The 25,614-nt window shown below is 49.9% G+C and overlaps 1 long non-coding RNA gene across 3 annotated transcripts; it reads left to right on the forward strand.

The window, feature by feature from the left end:
- Positions 1 to 46: 46 nt before the first annotated feature.
- Positions 47 to 24,019, forward strand: LOC138722107 (uncharacterized). 3 transcript variants are annotated; one of them, XR_011337662.1, is made up of 4 exons: positions 47 to 134; positions 10,748 to 10,924; positions 20,078 to 20,254; positions 23,366 to 24,019. It is a non-coding gene; the product is annotated as an uncharacterized lncRNA (long non-coding RNA). The 3 variants fall into 3 exon arrangements; XR_011337661.1 differs by lacking the exon at positions 23,366 to 24,019 and adding an exon at positions 1,783 to 1,897 and having other exon boundaries at positions 52 to 134; positions 20,078 to 20,326; XR_011337660.1 differs by lacking the exon at positions 23,366 to 24,019 and having other exon boundaries at positions 20,078 to 20,326.
- Positions 24,020 to 25,614: the final 1,595 nt, after the last annotated feature.

A 25,614-nucleotide genomic window follows, 5' to 3' on the forward strand; every position in this document is an offset into this window, starting at 1 on the left:
CGTGGCTTATCTCCTGCTCTGGCCGGAAGCGCACTCGGCGCGCGCGGGGCGGTTCCGGTCGTTCCCTCCCCGGGAACGGAAGCTCCACGATGCTGCGGGTGCTGGTGCCGCTGCTGCCGCTTCTCCGGGCGGCGGTGAGTGCCGGGGGGCGGCTCTGGGGGAATCGGTACCGGGGGGGCTGGGGGATGAGCTCCGTGAGGGTCGCTTTGGGGTGGCGGAAGGCGAGCGGCCTTGGTCAGGCCTGGGCAGTACGAGGGAGCGAGACGAGAGCCGGGCGGGATGGATTTCCCGTGTGTATAAACCTTCCCAGAAACCTCGCGCGTCTTCTATGACTTTCTGAGGTCTAGTTTTCAGGTTGTTAGGAACTTGACAACAGTCAAAGCTCTTGCTAATTTGGAGCCAGCTCCGGCTGTGCTTGACGTTGCAGTAGAGATGGAGAAACCCTGCAAACCGAGAGGGGTGTGAAACAAGACGTGGAATGTTGCAAAGTGGAATATTTTGACTGGGGCTAAAGGACAGTCAGGTTTCATCTAAGCCTTGGTGTTTTTTGAAAGTCAGGCAGAACGTCCCTCTGACAGTGTGTTTGCGTTCCCTGAGAATACGTTTTCCTTAAAAAGGTGTTTTTCAGACACTGCCCTTTCTTTGAAAATGATACCATCTTGTGTGAGGATCGATTTGTGCTAATCGGATGTCTCTTCTCCGGTAACCACCTCTGTCTGGAATCCTTGCTAATGTGAAAGGCAAGGTCAAGTAGGGAGCTGGAGCCCGCTCCGCATTAGCATGAGTTTTGACTCATGGCAAGTTTCGTAACGTTAAAATGAAACCATGGAAAATAATAGAATGTGCATAAGACTTTTGGGAGAATTTATACGTGTGCGTGTAAGAGGGAAATACGTTCTGTAACCAGCCGCTGCCTCGCTGCGCGTGATTGATGGAGATCGTTCCTGCATGTTGCCCAGGCCTGATAAAGGATACTTTCTTTCTAAAACTCCAAAACAAGTCTTAGAGAGTTGTATTTGCGTGCGTTTTTGGTATCAGTATTACTTTCAAAGGTCTAATTTTCCTGTTGTTAGTAACTTCACAACAGTCAAAACTCTTGCTGGTTTGGAGCTGCATTCAGCTCTGCTTGACCTTGCATTTGTGATAGAGAAACACTGCAAACAGAGGTGGTTCCAGCAGAAGACGCCTCTGCTCAGCACAGATCACACTGTATGCAAGATGTGCCTATCCCCAACGAATTAACAGTGTCTGGAAAAACACTGAAAGAAAACATGCTATCAGAGGGATGTTCTGTCTAACTTTCAGAAAATACAATTACTTAGATGAAACTTAACTTGAGCTTAAATTGAAGATATTCCGCTTTTTGTAATAACTGCTTCTGGCATCAAAGGCTTTGTGAAAAGTATCAGAGCCCCATGGGAGACCTTTCTGACAGGGAGATTGGATGACAGTGAGTGTGGTCTCTGAGGGGTGGGGTTATGGCTGAAAACAACCTGAAGGTGCTGGGCGAGGGGAATGGAGAACCAATACTCACTGAATTTGGTGGTATTGGAAGAGGGGCAATTGGTGGATTCAGTGGATTAGTTTAAAACCAGATAAAATCATAGAATGCTTTGGGTTTGAAGCGACCTTAAAGATCTTGTCATTCCAGCCCCCATGCCATGGGCAGGGACGCCTCCCAAGCATATAGTGAATGTCAGGAATTTGCTACTACAGGAGTTGTGGGAGCAGACGTTATTTACTTTGGCAAATTCATTTTTGGCATCTGTTTAAATGCATCAGGTTCATAAACAACATCCCGCAATGACGAGGGAAGGATTTGCTTTCTGATATCCCTTCTTTGACAACGTTGTCTGTTGGAGGAGTATGAAGGAAGGAGACCCCAGGCAGAAACCAGGTTCGTGTAGCTTCTTTAAGAACTGGAAGGGGCTAGTTGAGGTGAAACACCAGATGAATTACAGAGAGATGGGTGAAGAACGAGCTGGATGGTGCTGTGTGGACCAGCAGAGGGGAAGACAAGGCACAGAGTGGGTCACATCAGGTGGGAGGGAGGAAGGGGCGGAAGGTCTTGCTGGGGAGGAGATGAAGTGCAGGGCCAACAGCCAAGGAGGTCAGGGAGTATTGCAGGTCCACTACTCTCAGTTTCCGTGATTGTTGGAAGCTGAGGGGCGGCCCCAGTTAGGGTTTCCCCTTCATTGTTTTTATGTGTTTTTTGTCGTTCTCCTTCGAAGGCTCCTCTCAGGTGTTGGTTGTAATTGGCGCGTGGTTGGAACTGAGCGCAGGCAGATGTGCCCGTTGAGGTTTAGGTTGTGTCGTAAGGAAAGGTTCTTCATGCAGAGGGTGTAGGAGCACTGGAGCAGGCTCCCTAGGGAAGGTGTGATGGTGCCAAGCCTGAGGAGCAGCCAGGCAGCAATGGAAATGCTCCTGTGGCACCTGGTGTGAATGTTGGGTTGTGCTCTGCTGGGAGGGTCGATTGATTTGAGGATCGTTGTTGTTCCTTCCCACTTGGGATGTTCTGTGATGTTCCTCGTCCTTTTTGTGGAGTGGTCATTGTATTCTGGTGGGGGTCAGTGTGTAGCCACGTGGCCCCTGATGTGTCTGAGTCTTGGAAGCTAAGCAGGGTCGTCCCCGTTTCCCACTTAGATGGGAGACCACTTGGGTCAGACAGTATTGCAGGTCCACTTCTCTCAGTTTCTCCGGAAGCTGAGGGGCGGCCCCAGTTAGTACTGGGATGTCAGACCGCCCGGGGAGCGCATTTTGCCTCTGTCCCTTTCAAGGGTTTCCCCTTCATTGTTTTTATGTGTTTTTTGTCGTTGTCCTTCGAAGGCTCCTCTGAGGTGTTGGTTGTAATTGGCCGCGTGGTTGGAACTGAGCGCAGGCAGATGTGCCCGTTGAGGTTTAGGTTGTGTCGTACGGAAAGGTTCTTCATGCAGAGGGTGTAGGAGCACTGGAGCAGGCTCCCTAGGGACGTTGTCATGGTGCCAAGCCTGAGGAGCAGCCAGGCAGCAATGGAAATGCTCCTGAGCCACCTGGTGTGAATGTTGGGTTGTGCTCTGCTGGGAGGGTCGATTGATTTGAGGATTGTTGTTGTTCCTTCCCACTTGGGATGTTCTGTGATGTTCCTCGTCCTTTTTGTGTAGTGGTCATCGTATTCCGGTGGGGATCAGCTAGTAGCCACGCGGCCCCTGATGTGTCTGAGTCTTGGAAGCTAAGCAGGGTCGTCCCCGTTTCCCACTTTGATGGGAGACCACTTGGGTGGGACAGTATTGCAGGTCCACTACTCTCAGTTTCTCCGGAAGCTGAGGGGTGGCCCCAGTTAGTACTGGGATGTCAGACCGCCCGGGGAGCGCATTTTGCCTCTGTCTCTTTCAAGAGTTTTCCTCTTCGTGTTTTTATTTAGTTTTCCTCTTGGCCCTTCAAAGCATCCTCTGAGGTGTTGGTTGTAATTGGCGCGTGGTTGGAACTGAGCGCAGGCAGATGTGCCCGTTGACGTTTAGGTTGTGTCTTACAGAAAGGTTCTTCATGCAGAGGGTGTAGGAGCACTGGAGCAGGCTCCCTGGAGACGGTGTGATGGTGCTGAGCCCGAGGAGCAGCCAGGCAGCAATGGAAATGCTCCTGAGACACCTGGTGTGAATGTTGGGTTGTGCTCTGCTGGGAGGGTCGATTGATTTGAGGATCATTGTTGTTCCTTCCCACTTGGGATGTTCTGTGATGTTCCTCGTCCTTTTTGTGTAGTGGTCATTGTATTCTGGTGGGGGTCAGCGTGTAGCCACGCGGCCTCTGATGTGTCTGAGTCTTGGAAGCTAAGCAGGGTCGTCCCCGTTTCCCACTTGGATGGGAGACCACTTGGGTGGGACAGTATTGCAGGTCCACTACTCTCATTTTCCGTGATTGTTGGAAGCTGAGGGGCGGCCCCAGTTAGTACTGGGATGTCAGACCGCCCGGGGAGCGCATTTTGCCTCTGTACTTTTCAAGAGTTTTCCTCTTCGTGTTTTTATTTAGTTTTCCTCTTGGTCCTTCAAAGCCTCCTCTGAGGTGTTGGTTGTAATTGGCGCGTTGTTGGAACTGAGCGCAGGCAGATGTGCCTGTTGAGGTTTAGGTTGTGTCTCACGGAAAGTTTCTTCATGCAGAGGGTGGATGAGCACTGGAGCAGGCTTCCTAGGGACGGTGTGATGGTGCCAAGCCTGAGGAGCAGCCAGGCAGCAATGGAAATGCTCCTGTGGCACCTGGTGTGACTGTTGGGTTGTGCTCTGCTGGGAGGGTCGATTGATTTGAGGATCGTTGTTGTTCCTTCCCACTTGGGACGTTCTGTGATGTTCCCTGTCCTTTTTGTGGAGTGGTCATTGTATTCTGGTGGGGGTCAGCGTTTAGCCACGCGGCCCCTGATGTGTCTGAGTCTTGGAAGCTAAGCAGGGTCGTCCCCGTTTCCCACTTGGATGGGAGACCACGTGGGTGGGACAGTATTGCAGGTCCACTACTCTCAGTTTCTCCGGAAGCTGAGGGGCGGCCCCAGTTAGTACTGGGATGTCAGACCGCCCGGGGAGCGCGTTTTGCCTCTGTCCCTGTCAAGGGTTTCCCCTTCATTGTTTTTATGTGTTTTTTGTCGTTGTCCTTCGAAGGCTCCTCTCAGGTGTTGGTTGTAAATGGCCGCGTGGTTGGAACTGAGCGCAGGCAGATGTGCCCGTTGAGGTTTAGGTTGTGTCGTACGGAAAGGTTCTTCATGCAGAGGGTGTAGGAGCACTGGAGCAGGCTCCCTAGGGACGTTGTCATGGTGCCAAGCCTGAGGAGCAGCCAGGCAGCAATGGAAATGCTCCTGTGGCACCTGGTGTGAATGTTGGGTTGTGCTCTGCTGGGAGGGGCGTTTGATTTGAGGATCGTTGTTGTTCCTTCCCACTTGGGACGTTCTGTGATGTTCCCTGTCCTTTTTGAGGAGTGGTCATTGTATTCTAGTGGGGGTCAGCGTGTAGCCACGCGGCCCCTGATGTGTCTGAGTCTTGGAAGCTAAGCAGGGTCGTCCCCGTTTCCCGCTTGGATGGGAGACCACTTGGGTCAGACAGTATTGCAGGTCCACTACTCTCAGTTTCTCCGGAAGCTGAGGGGCGGCCCCAGTTAGTACTGGGATGTCAGACCGCCCGGGGAGCGCATTTTGCCTCTGTCCTTTTCAAGAGTTTTCCTCTTCGTGTTTTTATGTAGTTTTCCTCTTGGTCCTTCAAAGCCTCATCTGAGGTGTTGGTTGTAATTGGCGCGTTGTTGGAACTGAGCGCAGGCAGATGTGCCTGTTGAGGTTTAGGTTGTGTCTTACGGAAAGTTTCTTCATGCAGAGGGTGGATGAGCACTGGAGCAGGCTTCCTAGGGAAGGTGTGATGGTGCCAAGCCTGAGGAGCAGCCAGGCAGCAATGGAAATGCTCCTGAGACACCTGGTGTGAATGTTGGGTTGTGCTCTGCTGGGAGGGTCGATTGATTTGAGGATCGTTGTTGTTCCTTCCCACTTGGGATGTTCTGTGATGTTCCCTGTCCTTTTTGTGTAGTGGTCATTGTATTCTGGTGGGGGTCAGCGTGTAGGCACGTGGACCCTGATGTGTCTGAGTTTTGGAAGCTAAGCAGGGTCGTCCCCGTTTCCCACTTGGATGGGAGACCACTTGGGTGGGACAGTATTGCAGGTCCACTACTCTCAGTTTCTCTGGAAGCTGAAGGGCGGCCCCAGTTAGTACTGGGATGTCAGACCGCCCGGGGAGCGCATTTTGCCTCTGTCCCTTTCAAGAGTTTTCCTCTTCGTGTTTTTATTTAGTTTTCCTCTTGGTCCATTGAAGCCTCCTCTCAGGTGTTGGTTGTAATTGGCGCGGTGTTGGAACTTAGCGCAGGCAGATGTGCCCATTGAGGTTTAGGTTGTGTCTTACAGAAAGTTTCTTCATGCAGAGGGTGGAGGAGTACTGGAGCAGGCTCCCTAGGGACGGTGTGATGGTGCCGAGCCCAAGGAGCAGCCAGGCAGCAATGGAAATGGTCCTGTGGCACCTGGTGTGAATGTTGGGTTGCGCCCTTTAGGGAGGGTCGATTGATTTGAGGATCGTTGTTGTTCCTTCCCATTTGGGATGTTCTGTGATGTTCCTCGTCCTTTTTGTGGAGTGGTCATTGTATTCTGGTGGGGGTCAGCGTGTAGCCACGCGGCCCCTGATGTGTCTGAGTCCTGGAAGCTAAGCCGGGTCGTCCCCGTTTCCCACTTGGATGGGAGACCACTTGGATGGGAGACCACTTGGGTCAGACAGTATTGCAGGTCCTCTACTCTCAGTTTCTCCGGAAGCTGAGGGGCGGCCCCAGTTAGTACTGGGATGTCAGACCGCCCGGGGAGCGCATTTTGCCTCTGTCCCTTTCAAGGGTTTCCGCTTCATTGTTTTTATGTGTTTTTTGTCGTTGTCCTTCGAACGCTTCTCTCAGGTGTTGGTTGTAATTGGCCGCCTGGTTGGAACTGAGCACAGGCAGATGTGCCCATTGAGGTTTAGGTTGTGTCTTACGGAGAGGTTCTTCATGCAGAGGATGGATGAGCACTGGAGCAGGCTCCCTATTGAAGGTGTGATGGTGCCAAGCCTGAGGAGCAGCCAGGCAGCAATGGAAATGCTCCTGAGCCACCTGGTGTGAATGTTGGGTTGTGCTCTGCTGGGAGGGTCGATTGATTTGAGGATCGTTGTTGTTCCTTCCCACGTGGGACGTTCTGTGATGTTCCTCGTCCTTTTTGTGGAGTGGTCATTGTATTCTGGTGGGGGTCAGCGTGTAGCCACGTGGCCCCTGATGTGTCTGAGTCTTGGAAGCTAAGCAGGGTCGTCCCCATTTCCCACTTGGATGGAGACCACTTGGGTGGGACAGTGTTGCAGGTCCACTACTCTCAGTTTCTCCGGAAGCTGAGGGGCGGCCCCAGTTAGTACTGGGATGTCAGACCGCCCGGGGGGCGTGTTTTGCCTCTGTCTCTTTCAAGAGTTTTCCTCTTCGTGTTTTTAGTTAGTTTTCCTCTTGGTCCATTGAAGCCTCCTCTGAGGTGTTGGTTGTAATTGGCGCGGTGTTGGAACTTAGCGCAGGCAGATGTGCCCGTTGAGGTTTAGGTTGTGTCTTACAGAAAGTTTCTTCATGCAGAGGGTGGAGGAGTACTGGAGCAGGCTCCCTAGGGACGGTGTGATGGTGCCGAGCCCGAGGAGCAGCCAGGCAGCAATGGAAATGCTCCTGTGGCACCTGGTGTGAATGTTGGGTTGCGCCCTTTAGGGAGGGTCGATTGATTTGTGGATCGTTGTTGTTCCTTCCCACTTGGGGCATTCTGTGATGTTCCTCGTCCTTTTTGTGGAGTGGTCATTGTATTCTGGTGGGGGTCAGTGTGTAGCCACGCGGCCCCTGATGTGTCTGAGTCTTGGAAGCTAAGCAGGGTCGTCCTCGTTTCCCACTTGGATGGGAGACCACTTGGGTGGGACAGTATTGCAGGTCCACTACTCTCAGTTTCTGTGATTGTTGGAAGCTGAGGGGCGGCCCTAGTTAGTACTGGGATGTCAGACCGCCCGGGGAGTGCATTTTGCCTCTGTCCCTTTCAAGGGTTTCCCCCTTCCTCTCTTTTATGTGGGTTTTGGGTTTTTAACTTGAAGCCTCCTCTGGGATGTTGTTGAAATCCGTTGATAGAGATAGAGAGAGGAGGAAGGAAGAAAAAAACAAGTTATTGAAAAAAAATACGTGAAAGTTTCCCAGAATTTTCTGCAGCCTCTATATTTCCAAATGCACTTCTCCTGAATATACAGTCACTGTAGGTAGAAGGATACAGTAAAACTGATAGAATTCTTCCTATGTATATTGGATTGTGGTTTTTAAATTTTATTTTTAAAGTTTTTTATCGTTGCAAATAGCATAGATGATGGTGTTAAGGCTAAAAGACTCCTTTTTTTCCATTTCCCCTCCCCGGTGCACAGAGCTTTCAAGGCATAAGAGTCTACTGGGATTAATGTTACAGCAAGTACTGATGTCAACCTGTGGATACTGGGCAGGAGTCATCACTTATCATGTTCCCGTTGTATTTATGTTGCTTATTTGCCTAGCAGCACATAAGACAATGTTACAATAATATGTCTTCCTGACGGCACTACGAATTTAAAGGAAGCAGCAGGCTTGCTACATAACTGTATTCTAATGTACTATATGACTTTCTGTACCTATTCTGTACCCATTTTAAATTCCATTAAAGATATTTTGTGAAGTAAATATTCCTTCTTTACAGCTGCATGTGCTAAATGGTAAAATCATAGAATAGTTTGGGTTGGAAGGGACCTTGGGTCCAGTCTTAGGTTGGAAGGGACATTAAGGGACCATCTGTCCCAACCTCCCTACAGAGAGGAGGGACATCTTCAACTGATCAGGTTGCTCAGAGCTCCATCTAACCTGACTCTGAATGTTTCCAGGGACGGGGCTTCGATCTTTGCTTTGGGCAAGCTGTTCCAATGTTTCTGCACCATCATTGTAAGCAATTTCTTTCCTATATGTAGGCCTGATTCTACCCTTTTTTATTTTAAAACCACTACCCCTTGCCCTATCACTACAGGCCCTGCTAAAATGTCCGTCCACGTCATTCTTAACCCCCCTTTAAGTACTGGAAGGCTACCATAATGTCTCCCTGGAGCCTTCTCTTCTCCAGGCTGAGAAACGCCAGCTCTCTCAGCCTTCCCTCATAGGAGAGATGTTCCACACTTCTGATCGTTTTTGTGGCCCTTCTCTGGACCCACTCCATCAGGTCTGTCCCGTGCTGGGGACCCCAGAACTGGACATCGTCCCCCAGGTGGGGTCACACCAGAGTGGGGCAGAGGGAGAGAATCACCTCCCTCAAGATGCTGGCCACAATTCTTTTGATGCAGCCCAGTATACGGTTGGCCTTCTGGGCTGTGAGCGCACGCTGCTGGGTCATGGAATCACAGAAGAGTTTGGGGTGGAAGGGCCCTTAAAGATGATCCAGTTCCAACCCTCCTGCCATAGGCAGGGACATCTCCCACTAGATCAGGCTGCCCAACGCCCCATCCAAACTGGCTTTGAACACCTCCAGGGATGGCGCAAAAATCCAGCTTTGCATCCACCGGTACCCCCCAAGTCCTTGTTGGCAGGGCTGCTCCCAGTTCCTTTGTCCTCCAGCCTGTATTAATACTGGGGGTGCCCCGACCCAGGTGCAGGACCTTGCACTTGGCCTTGTTGAACCTCACGGGGTTCACGTGAGCCCACTTGTCAGGCTTGTACATCTGTAGTTCTGTGGGCATGCACTAATATTTTTTTTATTTATTATGTATACAAACGTGTATTTTTATAAATTTTACAGGATATATACACATATTTAGAAAGAGTGAGAGAAAGTAAATTCTTAAGTATTTGTAAAATGTTAAAAACCTTTCCTTTGTGAGCCAAGATCCATATCAATCCATTCAGCATACTGATATGTAGGTGATTGATAGTGATAAGAGTTTCACCTCACAACTCAAACAGCTTATGGAAGTGCACCTAGAAAACTACGAGCGAGAATCACAAGCACGTATGTACGTGTACTCTTCCATTCATACCCTTAAAAGGTACCCTTTTATTTCAGAAAGAAATGTGAGAGACGAGCACACTAAAGGAAGACGTCAGCCCTAACATGAGCCCTTGCTGCTGTGCTGCTCTAACAGTTCCAGTGCTGGAACTCTGCCAGCAGCCCTTCCAGCCTGTCCCAAAACTGCGTGCTTCCAGTCTGTGCTAAACGCAAAGGGAAATCTCAGATGCACTTTCGTCAAATGCCTGGAGAGATTTTGTGCTTTATGCTTTAACCCTGTTTGCTGGTAGGCTGACAAGTCTCTCATTTTTTGCTTAGTTCACGATTCACTCTTGGTTTCCATTTTCACCATTAAAAAACGCAAACCAAGCAAAAAGGTTTTGTCGAAACCCATTCCTATGTGAACTTCAGTGGCTATGAGAAAGCTCCCTCCAGAGGAACAAGGAGCAGCACAGAAACATCTGTTCCTGGGATCTAAGACGTGGCAAAATGTCACTGTTGAACCCACCTGAATAAACACACAGTCACTCTAAAAAATAACATAAAGTGTTTCCCTCTGCCTTCTTCCTATATTGTAAATGCTGCTGGCAGGGTAAGGAGTGGGGGAAGCGACACTCCTTTATTCAGAAACCACCAGCCAGGAAAAAGTCCTTTGTATGTAGCAGTTTGTACTTCTAGAAGGCTCATCCACAACTCCCTAAGTGCTGATAGGAGCTCACAGCTAGGCTACAATCTAAGAAGAAAGACAATACAAACAACGAATGCTAAAGACAAAACCATGTAATTGCACAAGCCTACTGTAAATGCGACTGAAAAACAGTTTAAAGGGAGAGGGATTTCTCCAGTTTCCCTCTCATATTCTTAACTGCATCCCGCAAGCAGGAATTATTTCTGCTGTGATCCATACATTGCAAACTTTGCATTTACCACAGCGGGGAACGAATAGTTTAAAGTAAGAGAAGAAATGGAAACATTTGTGGTGGCTTCATTTTGGTATCCGTAGAGGGCTTTGCTGATGGGAAGAGTGCCTGCCCACTCTGCTACTCGAAAGGAGTGTCCCCTGTCCGATACCTTCTGTTCTGTGTGTGCAGAGGCTTTAATGCATAAAGGGAAGTTCTGTACGGTCTTAGGGATGGCTTTAAATGCGCAGAATTTTGTCGGTGTGATGCTATGCATGTGGACACTGAGAGTTCAGCTTGTTTTCTCCCCCCACAGATGTCCCATTTATTTGAGAAGCAAGGAACTGCAGTATCCCAAGGGATGGCATGAGGGACGGACCTTGATGTCGCGAACAGAAGATGCAGATGAGAAAGAGGAATAAAATCATCAATTAGGCCCTAGAAAGAAGGATGACAAGAAGCTAGAAAAATGGGATGAAACCTGTCATAAGAGGTGTGTGTCCCTAGTCTTGGTGGTCTGAAGTGCACAAAGTAAATACCATTTCAGGGTCAGCATGAGTGCCACGCTTCAGCTCATTTTTACTTTATTCCTTCTCTTGGCTGTAACAAAGCTGGACTTTTGCAGGGACCAGGCTATCTTTGCGTCACAGGTCGAGGGCTGCTGCGCTTAAGACCTGGAGCAGAAGAGAGCAAGTGAGGGAGAGGAAGCAGCAAAGAGCTGGGATGTGAGGGGTCTGAAAAAGGTTTCAGAATAGGTTAGAAGAAAGTAAGGCGGATGGAAAGATGAAAGGGGTGGAGGGAGAAACAGTGCAAGTACAGGACAAGGAAGCAAGGTCCAGCGGCTGGTGGTTGGAGAAGAACTGGAGGGTCTAACTGAGGTGAAATGCTGGATGAGTTGTGGTAAACGCGGAGAAGAGCAAGCTGGATGGTAGTATGTGGGCAAGCAGAGGGGAAGAGAAGGCACGCAGTGGTCCCACTGTGGGTCACACGAGGTGGGTGAGAGGAAGTGGCTGAAGGCCAGGGAGAAGATGATGAAGTGCAGGGTTAACAGCCTGGGAGGGCAGGGACTGGGGAGATCCGATCACAGAGGGGGAGAAATGGAGTGCGGCAAACGGCAGTTGGCACCCAAACCAGAGGGGAGGAAACAATGGGGAAAGACGCTGTGGCCCAGGGGAACCTGCTCTGAGGGCAAGGTGAGAAGTTGGCAGGACAGGAGGCTTTTCCAAGCACTGGGTGCCCAGAACATTGAAGCTGCGCCACGCACCGGTGACAGACTCGCTTGGCTTGGCTGGGCACCAGGTGAGACTTTGGGGAGCCACCGAGGCCAGGGAAGGAGTGGAGGGGATGGAGATGGAAACAAAGGGGGCTACAAGGAAGCGGGGGGGCACCTTTTATAAAGACGTGTAGTGACAGGATTAGGGGGAATGGCTATGAATTGGAGAGGGGTAGATTTAGACTAGACATAAGGAGGAATTTCTTCACGATGACAGTGGTGAGGCACTGGCACAGGTTGCCCAGGGAAGCTGTGGCTGCCCCATGCCTGGAGGTGTTCACGGTCAGGTTGGATGGAGCCTTGGGCAGCCTGATCTAGTGGGAAGTGTCCCTGCCCGTGGCAGGGGGGTTGGGACCAGGTGATTTTTAAGGTCCCTTCCAACTTACACCATTCTATGACTCTGTGAAAATGGAGTTGATGAGATGGAGACAGATGGAGACGGGGATGGAGATGGGAAGGAGAGTGGGGATGAGGGTGAGGATGAGGATGAGAATGGGGATGAGAATGAGGATGGCGATGAGAATAGGGATCAGGATGGGGATGGAGATGGGGTTTGAGATTAGGATGGGGATGAGGACAGGGATGAGGATGGGCACGGGACAAGAAGGGCTGAAGGGCTGCGCCTAACCTTGAAGTGGGCGAACTGCAGGTACTTGTAGGGCTCCCACTGCTGCCGCTTCTCCGGGCTGCAGTGAGTGCCGGGGGGCGGCTCTGGGGGAATCGGTACCAGGGGGGCTGGGGGATGAGCTCCGTGAGGGTCGCTTTGGGGTGGCGGAAAGCGAGCGGCCTTGGTCAGGCCTGGGCAGTACGAGGGAGCGAGACGAGAGCCGGGCGGGATGGATTTCCCGTGTGTATAAACCTTCCCAGAAACCTCGCGCATCTTCTACGACTTTCTGAGGTCTAGTTTTCAGGTTGTTAGGAACTTGACAACAGTCAAAGCTCTTGCTAATTTGGAGCCAGCTCTGGCTCTGCTTGACGTTGCAGTAGAGATGGAGAAACCCTGCAAACCGAGAGGGGTGTGAAACAAAACGTGGAATGTTGCAAAGTGGAATATTTTGATTGGGGCTAAAGGACAGTCAGGTTTCATCTAAGCCTTGGTGTTTTTTGAAAGTCAGGCAGAACGTCCCTCTGACAGTGTGTTTGCGTTCCCTGAGAATACGTTTTCCTTAAAAAGGTGTTTTTCAGACACTGCCCTTTCTTTGAAAATGATACCATCTTGTGTGAGGATCGATTTGTGCTAATCGGATGTCTCTTCTCCGGTAACCACCTCTGTCTGGAATCCTTGCTAATGTGAAAGGCAAGGTCAAGTAGGGAGCTGGAGCCCGCTCCGCATTAGCACGAGTTTTGACTCATGGCAAGTTTCGTAACGTTAAAATGAAACCATGGAAAATAATAGAATGTGCATAAGACTTTTGGGAGAATTTATACGTGTGCGTGTAAGAGGGAAATACGTTCTGTAACCAGCCGCTGCCTCACTGCGCGTGATTGATGGAGATCGTTCCTGCATGTTGCCCAGGCTTGATAAAGGATACTTGCTTTCTAAAACTCCAAAACAAGTCTTAGAGAGTTGTATTTGCGTGCGTTTTTGGTATCAGTATTACTTTCAAAGGTCTAATTTTCCTGTTGTTAGTAACTTCACAACAGTCAAAACTCTTGCTGGTTTGGAGCTGCATTCAGCTCTGCTTGACCTTGCATTTGTGATAGAGAAACACTGCAAACAGAGGTGGTTCCAGCAGAAGACGCCTCTGCTCAGCACAGATCACACTGTATGCAAGATGTGCCTATCCCCAACGAATTAACAGTGTCTGGAAAAACACTGAAAGAAAACATGCTATCAGAGGGATGTTCTGTCTAACTTTCAGAAAATACAATTACTTAGATGAAACTTAACTTGAGCTTAAATTGAAGATATTCCGCTTTTTGTAATAACTGCTTCTGGCATCAAAGGCTTTGTGAAAAGTATCAGAGCCCCATGGGAGACCTTTCTGACAGGGAGATTGGATGACAGTGAGTGTGGTCTCTGAGGGGTGGGGTTATGGCTGAAAACGATCTGAAGGTGTTGGGCGAGGGGAATGGAGAACCAATACTCACTGAATTTGGTGGTATTGGAAGAGGGGCAATTGGTGGATTCAGTGGATTAGTTTAAAACCAGATAAAATCATAGAATGCTTTGGGTTTGAAGCGACCTTAAAGATCTTGTCATTCCAGCCCCCATGCCATGGGCAGGGACGCCTCCCAAGCATATAGTGAATGTCAGGAATTTGCTACTACAGGAGTTGTGGGAGCAGACGTTTTTTACTTTGGCAAATTCATTTTTGGCATCTGTTTAAGTGTATCAGGTTCATAAACAACATCCCCCAATGACGAGGGAAGGATTTGCTTTCTGATATCCCTTCTTTGACAACGTTGTGTACTGGAGGAGTACGAAGGAAGAAGACCCCAGGCAGAGACCAGGTTCGTGTAGCTTCTTCAAGAACTGGAAGGGGCTAGTTGAGGTGAAATACCAGATGAATTACAGAGAGATGGGTGAAGAACGAGCTGGATGGTGCTGTGTGGACCAGCAGAGGGGAAGACAAGGCACAGAGTGGGTCACATCAGGTGGGAGGGAGGGAGGAGCTGAAGGTCTTGCTAGGGAGGAGATGAAGTGCAAGGCCAAAAGCCAAGGAGGTCAGGGAGTATTGCAGGTCCATTACTCTGAGTTTCCGTGATTGTTGGAAGCTGAGGGGCGGCCCCAGTTAGTACTGGGATGTCAGACCGCCCGGGGAGCGCGTTTTGCCTCTGTCTCTTTCAAGAGTTTTCCTCTTCGTGTTTTTATTTAGTTTTCCTCTTGGTCCTTCAAAGCCTCCTCTGAGGTGTTGGTTGTAATTGGCGCGTTGTTGGAACTGAGCGCAGGGATATGTGCCCGTTGAGGTTTAGGTTGTGTCTTACAGAAAGTTTCTTCATGCAGAGGGTGGATGAGCACTGGAGCAGGCTTCCTAGGGAAGGTGTGATGGTGCGAAGCCTGAGGAGCAGCCAGGCAGCAATGGAAATGGTCCTGTGGCACCTGGTGTGAATGTTGGGTTGTGCTCTGCTGTGAGCGGCGTTTGATTTGAGGAGCGTTGTTGTTCCTTCCCACGTGGGACGTTCTGTGATGTTCCTCGTCCTTTTTGTGGAGTGGTCATTGTATTCTGGTGGGGGTCAGCGTGTAGCCACGTGGCCCCTGATGTGTCTGAGTCTTGGAAGCTAAGCAGGGTCGTCCCCGTTTCCCACTTGGATGGGAGACCACTTGGGTGGGACAGTATTGCAGGTCCACTACTCTCAGTTTCTCTGGAAGCTGAAGGGCGGCCCCAGTTAGTACTGGGATGTCAGACCGCCCGGGGAGCGCATTTTGCCTCTGTCCCTTTCAAGAGTTTTCCTCTTCGTGTTTTTATTTAGTTTTCCTCTTGGTCCATTGAAGCCTCCTCTCAGGTGTTGGTTGTAATTGGCGCGGTGTTGGAACTTAGCGCAGGCAGATGTGCCCATTGAGGTTTAGGTTGTGTCTTACAGAAAGTTTCTTCATGCAGAGGGTGGAGGAGTACTGGAGCAGGCTCCCTAGGGACGGTGTGATGGTGCCGAGCCCAAGGAGCAGCCAGGCAGCAATGGAAATGGTCCTGTGGCACCTGGTGTGAATGTTGGGTTGCGCCCTTTAGGGAGGGTCGATTGATTTGAGGATCGTTGTTGTTCCTTCCCATTTGGGATGTTCTGTGATGTTCCTCGTCCTTTTTGTGGAGTGGTCATTGTATTCTGGTGGGGGTCAGCGTGTAGCCACGCGGCCCCTGATGTGTCTGAGTCCTGGAAGCTAAGCCGGGTCGTCCCCGTTTCCCACTTGGATGGGAGACCACTTGGATGGGAGACCACTTGGGTCAGACAGTATTGCAGGTCCTCTACTCTCAGTTTCTCCGGAAGCTGAGGGGCGGCCCCAGTTAGTACTGGGATGTCAGACCGCCCGGGGAGCGCATTTTGCCTCTGTCCCTTTCAAGGGTTTCCGCTTCATTGTTTTTATGTGTTTTTTGTCGTTGTCCTTCGAACGCTTCTCTCAGGTGTTGGTTGTAATTGGCCGCCTGGTTGGAACTGAGCACAGGCAGATGTGCCCGTTGAGGTTTAGGTTGTGTCTTACGGAGAGGTTCTTCATGCAGAGGATGGATGAGCACTGGAGCAGGCTCCCTATTGAAGGTGTGATGGTGCCAAGCCTGAGGAGCAGCCAGGCAGCAATGGAAATGCTCCTGAGCCACCTGGTGTGAATGTTGGGTTGTGCTCTGCTGGGAGGGTCGATTGATTTGAGGATCGTTGTTGTTCCTTCCCACGTGGGACGTTCTGTGATGTTCCTCGTCCTTTTTGTGGAGTGGTCATTGTATTCTGGTGGGGGTCAGCGTGTAGGCACGTGGCCCCTGATGTGTCTGAGTCTTGGAAGCTAAGCAGGGTCGTCCCCATTTCCCACTTGGATGGAGACCACTTGGGTGGGACAGTGTTGCAGGTCCACTACTCTCAGTTTCTCCGGAAGCTGAGGGGCGGCCCCAGTTAGTACTGGGATGTCAGACCGCCCGGGGGGCGTGTTTTGCCTCTGTCTCTTTCAAGAGTTTTCCTCTTCGTGTTTTTAGTTAGTTTTCCTCTTGGTCCATTGAAGCCTCCTCTGAGGTGTTGGTTGTAATTGGCGCGGTGTTGGAACTTAGCGCAGGCAGATGTGCCCGTTGAGGTTTAGGTTGTGTCTTACAGAAAGTTTCTTCATGCAGAGGGTGGAGGAGTACTGGAGCAGGCTCCCTAGGGACGGTGTGATGGTGCCGAGCCCGAGGAGCAGCCAGGCAGCAATGGAAATGCTCCTGTGGCACCTGGTGTGAATGTTGGGTTGCGCCCTTTAGGGAGGGTCGATTGATTTGTGGATCGTTGTTGTTCCTTCCCACTTGGGGCATTCTGTGATGTTCCTCGTCCTTTTTGTGGAGTGGTCATTGTATTCTGGTGGGGGTCAGTGTGTAGCCACGCGGCCCCTGATGTGTCTGAGTCTTGGAAGCTAAGCAGGGTCGTCCTCGTTTCCCACTTGGATGGGAGACCACTTGGGTGGGACAGTATTGCAGGTCCACTACTCTCAGTTTCTGTGATTGTTGGAAGCTGAGGGGCGGCCCTAGTTAGTACTAGGATGTCAGACCGGCCAGGGAGTGCATTTTGCCTCTGTCCCTTTCAAGGGTTTCCCCCTTCCTCTCTTTTATGTGGGTTTTGGGTTTTTAACTTGAAGCCTCCTCTGGGATGTTGTTGAAATCCGTTGATAGAGATAGAGAGAGGAGGAAGGAAGAAAAAAACAAGTTATTGAAAAAAAATACGTGAAAGTTTCCCAGAATTTTCTGCAGCCTCTATATTTCCAAATGCACTTCTCCTGAATATACAGTCACTGTAGGTAGAAGGATACAGTAAAACTGATAGAATTCTTCCTATGTATATTGGATTGTGGTTTTTAAATTTTATTTTTAAAGTTTTTTATCGTTGCAAATAGCATAGATGATGGTGTTAAGGCTAAAAGACTCCTTTTTTTCCATTTCCCCTCCCCGGTGCACAGAGCTTTCAAGGCATAAGAGTCTACTGGGATTAATGTTACAGCAAGTACTGATGTCAACCTGTGGATACTGGGCAGGAGTCATCACTTATCATGTTCCCGTTGTATTTATGTTGCTTATTTGCCTAGCAGCACATAAGACAATGTTACAATAATATGTCTTCCTGACGGCACTACGAATTTAAAGGAAGCAGCAGGCTTGCTACATAACTGTATTCTAATGTACTATATGACTTTCTGTACCTATTCTGTACCCATTTTAAATTCCATTAAAGATATTTTGTGAAGTAAATATTCCTTCTTTACAGCTGCATGTGCTAAATGGTAAAATCATAGAATAGTTTGGGTTGGAAGGGACCTTGGGTCCAGTCTTAGGTTGGAAGGGACATTAAGGGACCATCTGTCCCAACCTCCCTACAGAGAGGAGGGACATCTTCAACTGATCAGGTTGCTCAGAGCTCCATCTAACCTGACTCTGAATGTTTCCAGGGACGGGGCTTCGATCTTTGCTTTGGGCAAGCTGTTCCAATGTTTCTGCACCATCATTGTAAGCAATTTCTTTCCTATATGTAGGCCTGATTCTACCCTTTTTTATTTTAAAACCACTACCCCTTGCCCTATCACTACAGGCCCTGCTAAAATGTCCGTCCACGTCATTCTTAACCCCCCTTTAAGTACTGGAAGGCTACCATAATGTCTCCCTGGAGCCTTCTCTTCTCCAGGCTGAGAAACGCCAGCTCTCTCAGCCTTCCCTCATAGGAGAGATGTTCCACACTTCTGATCGTTTTTGTGGCCCTTCTCTGGACCCACTCCATCAGGTCTGTCCCGTGCTGGGGACCCCAGAACTGGACATCGTCCCCCAGGTGGGGTCACACCAGAGTGGGGCAGAGGGAGAGAATCACCTCCCTCAAGATGCTGGCCACAATTCTTTTGATGCAGCCCAGTATACGGTTGGCCTTCTGGGCTGTGAGCGCACGCTGCTGGGTCATGGAATCACAGAAGAGTTTGGGGTGGAAGGGCCCTTAAAGATGATCCAGTTCCAACCCTCCTGCCATAGGCAGGGACATCTCCCACTAGATCAGGCTGCCCAACGCCCCATCCAAACTGGCTTTGAACACCTCCAGGGATGGCGCAAAAATCCAGCTTTGCATCCACCGGTACCCCCCAAGTCCTTGTTGGCAGGGCTGCTCCCAGTTCCTTTGTCCTCCAGCCTGTATTAATACTGGGGGTGCCCCGACCCAGGTGCAGGACCTTGCACTTGGCCTTGTTGAACCTCACGGGGTTCACGTGAGCCCACTTGTCAGGCTTGTACATCTGTAGTTCTGTGGGCATGCACTAATATTTTTTTTATTTATTATGTATACAAACGTGTATTTTTATAAATTTTACAGGATATATACACATATTTAGAAAGAGTGAGAGAAAGTAAATTCTTAAGTATTTGTAAAATGTTAAAAACCTTTCCTTTGTGAGCCAAGATCCATATCAATCCATTCAGCATACTGATATGTAGGTGATTGATAGTGATAAGAGTTTCACCTCACAACTCAAACAGCTTATGGAAGTGCACCTAGAAAACTACGAGCGAGAATCACAAGCACGTATGTACGTGTACTCTTCCATTCATACCCTTAAAAGGTACCCTTTTATTTCAGAAAGAAATGTGAGAGACGAGCACACTAAAGGAAGACGTCAGCCCTAACATGAGCCCTTGCTGCTGTGCTGCTCTAACAGTTCCAGTGCTGGAACTCTGCCAGCAGCCCTTCCAGCCTGTCCCAAAACTGCGTGCTTCCAGTCTGTGCTAAACGCAAAGGGAAATCTCAGATGCACTTTCGTCAAATGCCTGGAGAGATTTTGTGCTTTATGCTTTAACCCTGTTTGCTGGTAGGCTGACAAGTCTCTCATTTTTTGCTTAGTTCACGATTCACTCTTGGTTTCCATTTTCACCATTAAAAAACGCAAACCAAGCAAAAAGGTTTTGTCGAAACCCATTCCTATGTGAACTTCAGTGGCTATGAGAAAGCTCCCTCCAGAGGAACAAGGAGCAGCACAGAAACATCTGTTCCTGGGATCTAAGACGTGGCAAAATGTCACTGTTGAACCCACCTGAATAAACACACAGTCACTCTAAAAAATAACATAAAGTGTTTCCCTCTGCCTTCTTCCTATATTGTAAATGCTGCTGGCAGGGTAAGGAGTGGGGGAAGCGACACTCCTTTATTCAGAAACCACCAGCCAGGAAAAAGTCCTTTGTATGTAGCAGTTTGTACTTCTAGAAGGCTCATCCACAACTCCCTAAGTGCTGATAGGAGCTCACAGCTAGGCTACAATCTAAGAAGAAAGACAATACAAACAACGAATGCTAAAGACAAAACCATGTAATTGCACAAGCCTACTGTAAATGCGACTGAAAAACAGTTTAAAGGGAGAGGGATTTCTCCAGTTTCCCTCTCATATTCTTAACTGCATCCCGCAAGCAGGAATTATTTCTGCTGTGATCCATACATTGCAAACTTTGCATTTACCACAGCGGGGAACGAATAGTTTAAAGTAAGAGAAGAAATGGAAACATTTGTGGTGGCTTCATTTTGGTATCCGTAGAGGGCTTTGCTGATGGGAAGAGTGCCTGCCCACTCTGCTACTCGAAAGGAGTGTCCCCTGTCCGATACCTTCTGTTCTGTGTGTGCAGAGGCTTTAATGCATAAAGGGAAGTTCTGTACGGTCTTAGGGATGGCTTTAAATGCGCAGAATTTTGTCGGTGTGATGCTATGCATGTGGACACTGAGAGTTCAGCTTGTTTTCTCCCCCCACAGATGTCCCATTTATTTGAGAAGCAAGGAACTGCAGTATCCCAAGGGATGGCATGAGGGACGGACCTTGATGTCGCGAACAGAAGATGCAGATGAGAAAGAGGAATAAAATCATCAATTAGGCCCTAGAAAGAAGGATGACAAGAAGCTAGAAAAATGGGATGAAACCTGTCATAAGAGGTGTGTGTCCCTAGTCTTGGTGGTCTGAAGTGCACAAAGTAAATACCATTTCAGGGTCAGCATGAGTGCCACGCTTCAGCTCATTTTTACTTTATTCCTTCTCTTGGCTGTAACAAAGCTGGACTTTTGCAGGGACCAGGCTATCTTTGCGTCACAGGTCGAGGGCTGCTGTGCTTAAGACCTGGAGCAGAAGAGAGCAAGTGAGGGAGAGGAAGCAGCAAAGAGCTGGGATGTGAGGGGTCTGAAAAAGGTTTCAGAATAGGTTAGAAGAAAGTAAGGCGGATGGAAAGATGAAAGGGGTGGAGGGAGAAACAGTGCAAGTACAGGACAAGGAAGCAAGGTCCAGCGGCTGGTGGTTGGAGAAGAACTGGAGGGTCTAACTGAGGTGAAATGCTGGATGAGTTGTGGTAAACGCGGAGAAGAGCAAGCTGGATGGTAGTATGTGGGCAAGCAGAGGGGAAGAGAAGGCACGCAGTGGTCCCACTGTGGGTCACACGAGGTGGGTGAGAGGAAGCGGCTGAAGGCCAGGGAGAAGATGATGAAGTGCAGGGTTAACAGCCTGGGAGGGCAGGGACTGGGGGGATCCGATCACAGAGGGGGAGAAATGGAGTGCGGCAAACGGCAGTTGGCACCCAAACCGGAGGGGAGGAAACAATGGGGAAAGACGCTGTGGCCCAGGGGAACCTGCTCTGAGGGCAAGGTGAGAAGTTGGCAGGACAGGAGGCTTTTCCAAGCACTGGGTGCCCAGAGCATTGAAGCTGCGCCACGCACCGGTGACAGACTCGCTTGGCTTGGCTGGGCACCAGGTGAGACTTTGGGGAGCCACCGAGGCCAGGGAAGGAGTGGAGGGGATGGAGATGGAAACAAAGGGGGCTACAAGGAAGCGGGGGGGCACCTTTTATAAAGACGTGTAGTGACAGGATTAGGGGGAATGGCTATGAATTGGAGAGGGGTAGATTTAGACTAGACATAAGGAGGAATTTCTTCACGATGACGGTGGTGAGGCACTGGCACAGGTTGCCCAGGGAAGCTGTGGCTGCCCCATGCCTGGAGGTGTTCACGGTCAGGTTGGATGGAGCCTTGGGCAGCCTGATCTAGTGGGAAGTGTCCCTGCCCGTGGCAGGGGGGTTGGGACCAGGTGATTTTTAAGGTCCCTTCCAACTTACACCATTCTATGACTCTGTGAAAATGGAGTTGATGAGATGGAGACAGATGGAGACGGGGATGGAGATGGGAAGGAGAGTGGGGATGAGGGTGAGGATGAGGATGAGAATGGGGATGAGAATGAGGATGGCGATGAGAATAGGGATCAGGATGGGGATGGAGATGGGGTTTGAGATTAGGATGGGGATGAGGACAGGGATGAGGATGGGCACGGGACAAGAAGGGCTGAAGGGCTGCGCCTAACCTTGAAGTGGGCGAACTGCAGGTACTTGTAGGGCTCCCACTGCTGCCGCTTCTCCGGGCTGCAGTGAGTGCCGGGGGGCGGCTCTGGGGGAATCGGTACCAGGGGGGCTGGGGGATGAGCTCCGTGAGGGTCGCTTTGGGGTGGCGGAAAGCGAGCGGCCTTGGTCAGGCCTGGGCAGTACGAGGGAGCGAGACGAGAGCCGGGCGGGATGGATTTCCCGTGTGTATAAACCTTCCCAGAAACCTCGCGCATCTTCTACGACTTTCTGAGGTCTAGTTTTCAGGTTGTTAGGAACTTGACAACAGTCAAAGCTCTTGCTAATTTGGAGCCAGCTCTGGCTCTGCTTGACGTTGCAGTAGAGATGGAGAAACCCTGCAAACCGAGAGGGGTGTGAAACAAAACGTGGAATGTTGCAAAGTGGAATATTTTGATTGGGGCTAAAGGACAGTCAGGTTTCATCTAAGCCTTGGTGTTTTTTGAAAGTCAGGCAGAACGTCCCTCTGACAGTGTGTTTGCGTTCCCTGAGAATACGTTTTCCTTAAAAAGGTGTTTTTCAGACACTGCCCTTTCTTTGAAAATGATACCATCTTGTGTGAGGATCGATTTGTGCTAATCGGATGTCTCTTCTCCGGTAACCACCTCTGTCTGGAATCCTTGCTAATGTGAAAGGCAAGGTCAAGTAGGGAGCTGGAGCCCGCTCCGCATTAGCACGAGTTTTGACTCATGGCAAGTTTCGTAACGTTAAAATGAAACCATGGAAAATAATAGAATGTGCATAAGACTTTTGGGAGAATTTATACGTGTGCGTGTAAGAGGGAAATACGTTCTGTAACCAGCCGCTGCCTCACTGCGCGTGATTGATGGAGATCGTTCCTGCATGTTGCCCAGGCTTGATAAAGGATACTTGCTTTCTAAAACTCCAAAACAAGTCTTAGAGAGTTGTATTTGCGTGCGTTTTTGGTATCAGTATTACTTTCAAAGGTCTAATTTTCCTGTTGTTAGTAACTTCACAACAGTCAAAACTCTTGCTGGTTTGGAGCTGCATTCAGCTCTGCTTGACCTTGCATTTGTGATAGAGAAACACTGCAAACAGAGGTGGTTCCAGCAGAAGACGCCTCTGCTCAGCACAGATCACACTGTATGCAAGATGTGCCTATCCCCAACGAATTAACAGTGTCTGGAAAAACACTGAAAGAAAACATGCTATCAGAGGGATGTTCTGTCTAACTTTCAGAAAATACAATTACTTAGATGAAACTTAACTTGAGCTTAAATTGAAGATATTCCGCTTTTTGTAATAACTGCTTCTGGCATCAAAGGCTTTGTGAAAAGTATCAGAGCCCCATGGGAGACCTTTCTGACAGGGAGATTGGATGACAGTGAGTGTGGTCTCTGAGGGGTGGGGTTATGGCTGAAAACGATCTGAAGGTGTTGGGCGAGGGGAATGGAGAACCAATACTCACTGAATTTGGTGGTATTGGAAGAGGGGCAATTGGTGGATTCAGTGGATTAGTTTAAAACCAGATAAAATCATAGAATGCTTTGGGTTTGAAGCGACCTTAAAGATCTTGTCATTCCAGCCCCCATGCCATGGGCAGGGACGCCTCCCAAGCATATAGTGAATGTCAGGAATTTGCTACTACAGGAGTTGTGGGAGCAGACGTTTTTTACTTTGGCAAATTCATTTTTGGCATCTGTTTAAGTGTATCAGGTTCATAAACAACATCCCCCAATGACGAGGGAAGGATTTGCTTTCTGATATCCCTTCTTTGACAACGTTGTGTACTGGAGGAGTACGAAGGAAGAAGACCCCAGGCAGAGACCAGGTTCGTGTAGCTTCTTCAAGAACTGGAAGGGGCTAGTTGAGGTGAAATACCAGATGAATTACAGAGAGATGGGTGAAGAACGAGCTGGATGGTGCTGTGTGGACCAGCAGAGGGGAAGACAAGGCACAGAGTGGGTCACATCAGGTGGGAGGGAGGGAGGAGCTGAAGGTCTTGCTAGGGAGGAGATGAAGTGCAAGGCCAAAAGCCAAGGAGGTCAGGGAGTATTGCAGGTCCATTACTCTGAGTTTCCGTGATTGTTGGAAGCTGAGGGGCGGCCCCAGTTAGTACTGGGATGTCAGACCGCCCGGGGAGCGCGTTTTGCCTCTGTCTCTTTCAAGAGTTTTCCTCTTCGTGTTTTTATTTAGTTTTCCTCTTGGTCCTTCAAAGCCTCCTCTGAGGTGTTGGTTGTAATTGGCGCGTTGTTGGAACTGAGCGCAGGGATATGTGCCCGTTGAGGTTTAGGTTGTGTCTTACAGAAAGTTTCTTCATGCAGAGGGTGGATGAGCACTGGAGCAGGCTTCCTAGGGAAGGTGTGATGGTGCGAAGCCTGAGGAGCAGCCAGGCAGCAATGGAAATGGTCCTGTGGCACCTGGTGTGAATGTTGGGTTGTGCTCTGCTGTGAGCGGCGTTTGATTTGAGGAGCGTTGTTGTTCCTTCCCACGTGGGACGTTCTGTGATGTTCCTCGTCCTTTTTGTGGAGTGGTCATTGTATTCTGGTGGGGGTCAGCGTGTAGCCACGTGGCCCCTGATGTGTCTGAGTCTTGGAAGCTAAGCAGGGTCGTCCCCGTTTCCCACTTGGATGGGAGACCACTTGGGTGGGACAGTATTGCAGGTCCACTACTCTCAGTTTCTCTGGAAGCTGAAGGGCGGCCCCAGTTAGTACTGGGATGTCAGGCCGCCCGGGGAGCGCATTTTGCCTCTGTCCCTTTCAAGGGTTTCCGCTTCATTGTTTTTATGTGTTTTTGGTCGTTGTCCTTCGAAGGCTCCTCTGAGGTGTTGGTTGTAATTGGCCACGTGGTTGGAACTGAGCACAGGCAGATGTGCCCGTTGAGGTTTAGGTTGTGTCTTACGGAGAGGTTCTTCATGCAGAGGGTGGATGAGCACTGGAGCAGGCTCCCTAGGGACGGTGTGATGGTGCCGAGCCCAAGGAGCAGCCAGGCAGCAATGGAAATGCTCCTGAGACACCTGGTGTGAATGTTGGGTTGTGCTCTGCTGGGAGGGTCGATTGATTTGAGGATTGTTGTTGTTCCTTCCCACTTGGGATGTTCTGTGATGTTCCTCGTCCTTTTTGTGTAGTGGTCATTGTATTCTGGTGGGGGTCAGCGTGTAGCCACGCGGCCTCTGATGTGTCTGAGTCTTGGAAGCTAAGCAGGGTCGTCCCCGTTTCCCACTTGGATGGGAGACCACTTGGGTGGGACAGTATTGCAGGTCCACTACTCTCAGTTTCCGTGATTGTTGGAAGCTGAGGGGCGGCCCCAGTTAGTACTGGGATGTCAGACCGCCCGGGGAGCGCATTTTGCCTCTGTCCCTTTCAAGAGTTTTCCTCTTCGTGTTTTTATTTAGTTTTCCTCTTGGTCCATTGAAGCCTCCTCTGAGGTGTTGGTTGTAATTGGCGCGGTGTTGGAACTGAGCGCAGGCAGATGTGCCTGTTGAGGTTTAGGTTGTGTCTTACGGAAAGGTTCCTCATGCAGAGGGTGGATGAGCACTGGAGCAGGCTTCCTAGGGACGTTGTGATGATGCCAAGCCTGAGGAGCAGCCAGGCAGCAATGGAAATGCTCCTGTGCCACCTGGTGTGAATGTTGGGTTGTGCTCTGATGGGAGCGGCGTTTGATTTGAGGATCGTTGTTGTTCCTTCCCACGTGGGACGTTCTGTGATGTTCCTCGTCCTTTTTGTGGAGTGGTCATTGTATTCTGGTGGGGGTCAGCGTGTAGGCACGTGGCCCCTGATGTGTCTGAGTCTTGGAAGCTAAGCAGGGTCGTCCCCGTTTCCCACTTGGATGGGAGACCACTTGGGTGGGACAGTATTGCAGGTCCACTACTCTCAGTTTCTCCGGAAGCTGAGGGGCGGCCCCAGTTAGTACTGGGACGTCAGACCGCCCGGGGAGCGCATTTTGCCTCTGTCCCTT

The sequence above is a fragment of the Phaenicophaeus curvirostris genome, chromosome 6, assembly GCF_032191515.1.
Source record: "Phaenicophaeus curvirostris isolate KB17595 chromosome 6, BPBGC_Pcur_1.0, whole genome shotgun sequence".
In the NCBI taxonomy this organism is placed as follows: domain Eukaryota; kingdom Metazoa; phylum Chordata; class Aves; order Cuculiformes; family Cuculidae; genus Phaenicophaeus; species Phaenicophaeus curvirostris.